This window comes from Sinocyclocheilus rhinocerous, unplaced genomic scaffold, assembly GCF_001515625.1.
Source record: "Sinocyclocheilus rhinocerous isolate Xijiao unplaced genomic scaffold, SAMN03320098_v1.1 scaffold136, whole genome shotgun sequence".
Taxonomy (NCBI): Eukaryota; Metazoa; Chordata; class Actinopteri; order Cypriniformes; family Cyprinidae; genus Sinocyclocheilus; species Sinocyclocheilus rhinocerous.
The window spans coordinates 113,888-117,287 of record NW_015633176.1 but is presented as its reverse complement, the minus strand read 5'-3'; positions in this window follow the sequence as shown (position 1 = coordinate 117,287).

The following is a 3,400-nucleotide window of genomic DNA, read 5'->3' as shown; positions in this document are numbered from 1 at the left end:
ATACCTCAAGCGTGTGACGGAAATGTTACGCCCCTACCATATTGTGATGCCTGTGGCAACCACATGTGATGACCCCGGGCTGGACTCAGCTTTTTCCACGGTGAAAGCCGATCCGGCGATCGACAGCGAGAAGTTGATATTTCCTCAGCAACCAGCATGGATCAGCTCCAGGCATGACGAAGCAGATATCGTCCTCTTTTGGAAGGCCAAACAAAGTAGTTTCGCTTTCACAACGAAGCGCACAGCGCCTTCGGCATGGCGGCAGCGGCAACAATTCTACAGCGAGAATAAAAGTTACGCCTTCTTTCTTTGCGTGAACATTTGGGCGCCGTTATGCAAATCTTCCCACATAGTGACGTAGACACGTGTTAGAACGAGGCGTTTTAGGTAGGTGTGGCTAAACTTTTATAAAGAATATCTCTTTGGATTTGAGACTTTAGTGTTTGCAACTTTACAGATCTTCTTTATGCACCAAGAGCTTGTAACACTCCAAAGAGAAAGGAAAAATTTAAATCGCATCATATGACCCCTTTAACTTTTTTGACACGTTAATGTAATTAAAAACATGTCATAACTTATTGATTGTATTTTATACAGTGTTATAAAAATAATGGTGTCACCTATTCACTTGCAAATTAAAAAAATATGTCTGTACGGCTTGATGCAGGTAAAAAAATAAAATAAAATCCTCAGTGATTAGTTTTTTTTCTTTATCATTGTCAGTGTGGGAGTTCTAACATCCGTCAGTTTCATGTTTATGATACTTATGCTTGTGGCATGAAACAGGTCTTATGCATCATGTTAATTAATGTACAACAGTGGTAAGTGATCTTTCATCTCTTAGAGTTTGAACCTACAGCCATTGGTTAACAGTCCAGATAAGTTACCTTTAAACTGTCTCACTCCACATTTTATGGATTTACTTAAGATGGTCACATGATGGTTTATAATAATAATAATAACTTTATTTTTATATAGCGCCTTTAAAGGGGTCCTATTATGCTTTTTCACTTTTTCAACTTTAGTTAGTCTGTAATGTTGCTGTTTGAGCATAAAAAAGATCTGCAAAGTTACAAAGCTCAAAGTTCAATTCAAAATGAGATATTTTATTTAACAGAACTCACCAATCACAGCACATTTTGTATTTCAGAAGGCGGGCCTTCATTTGATACAGGAACTATTCGAGCCGTTCATGCCAGACTGGGGAGAGTGTTGTAATAATGTAAAATATGTGAAAAAGAATGTGTTTTTCGAACAACCTAGTATGAGAGCCTGTTCTAGTACACCCCCAAAACAAAATCAAGACTTTGTTTTAAAGGGGTCCTATTATGCTCTTTTACAGTTTCTTATGGCGCTTTACATAATAAAACAAACAAGTAAAAATACAACACACACATGACAACCAATTAAAAACAAACTAGGATATAAAAATCAAAACAGTCAAGAAAAAGCTAACCTAAAAAAATGAGCTTTTAAGTAAGATTTTTAAAATACTTAGATTCTGTGCATCTCTAGTTTGTAGAGGGAGTGCTTTCCAAAGCCTAGGAGCGTAGGAAGAGAAAGCCCTGTTAGAGGCCTGCAAGCCCGTCGGGTCCTGACACGCGGAGTCCATTCGGGCTGGTCTCGGGCCATTTTTTTTTTTTACAGATCGGGCTCGGGTCGGACTCTGGCTCATTTAGCTTCTCTACTTTTATTGTGCCCATATACGCGCAGAGCACACATAGGCTACTGTATGAAATATTGTTATATTGATTATATTATAAATATTATACATCGCCTATGCAATACATAACGCATATATATATGCGTTGCGTATTGCATAGGCGATGTATAATATACATTATACATATGCGCATTATACGTATACGCACGCATTAACATACAGGTGACAGTTGACCATGCAGAGCATCAGGGAGAAGTTGGAGTGTGGGGAGTTACTAAAAGTTCCCAATGCTTCGGGAAAAGCTGCATTTTGGAAGAGTTTTGATTTGATTACCACGGCAAACAGTGAGTCAATTGGTCATGTGCAGTGCAGAATCTGTAAACATATCCTTGCACATGATAGCAAAAAACGCACGTAATAGGCTAAAGCGTGCCACAAAGCCCCAGCAATTGTAATTACCATGAATGTGTCGGGGGGGAAATAGTAAGGAGATATTTTAATTATCTATTAATAAATTAGTGTTTTCTGAGTCCGTGTCGCAAAGATGAAAATGACGATCCTGACTCGCCATCTCCTCATTGGACTCGCCTTTAGAGAGAAATGCATCTTTACGGATTTTATAAAATCTGTAAAAAGAGTTTTTGATTTGAATTATTTCGTTTTAAAGTAGTAATTTAAAGTTTTCTATAGATATATTTAGCAAGTCTGTGAGGCAAGTATTCGCTGAGTTTCGGTTCATCATTGGCCGAAATTGCAGAAAGCGCATCCTGTATGTATCCAAGGGTGTAACTTTGGTTTGAGAAGTGGGGGGGACGAACTTTCAGTGAGCTATTTTTAGAGTGTGCACGCGACGTTCCTGGACGCGGACGCGCGCGTCTGTGCCCTCCTCGGTCCTGCTCCTCCGTGGCGATGACGGCGAATTTGAAAGTGGGGGGGACACAAACGTGATTTTGAAAAGTGGGGGCGACATGTCCCCCCTGTCCCCAGTGGAAATTACGCCCCTGTATGTATCCTTTATTTTATAAAAGCACAACGTTTTGTTGATATTGTGAGTACACACAAATAAAAGTAGACCCTTTACAGTTCCGAGTGATATATTACTCTTTCCTTTATGAGCAAAAATTACAGCATATTTTAAGTTGTTTTCAATGCAAGTGATCACGCCGGCGCCTCCATGTCCTGTAAAGCACGCTTAGCTCTCCGAACAAAGATTAGATATACGTCTAATAGCGCACATTTCTATAGGTTAAACATTTAAACTAACATTGTGATATGCTTGAACTGTTTTATATCTATAGATTTTATTTTAGGCAAGTCGTGATGATTTGAGAAGGCTAAATTGATCAAACTTAGGCTATGATCAACTCGCTGTCTGCCGCCGGCCACTTGGTCGTTACTTTAAAAAACAAAAACTTATATTTAACAAACTAAAAAAATTCTCCAAACGTTTTTCTAAATTAACTTAATAAAAAAAGGAAACGAAATATAATCACTTTGACATTACATACAAAACTGAACTATTTTAATAGCTGAAACAGTAGTATAAGCTGTTTTGGGAGAAGGGGGGAAAAAGACAGGCTCGGGACGGACTCGGGTCAAGAATTCTGATGAGCTGTCGGACAAGGGCCGGGCTAGGGCTTGAGCGTCTCGGGCCAGAGCCGGGCTAGGGCCTATATTTGAGGCCCATGCAGGGCTCTACTACAGAGTCAAGAATAATTCACTGGATAATGTTAATTC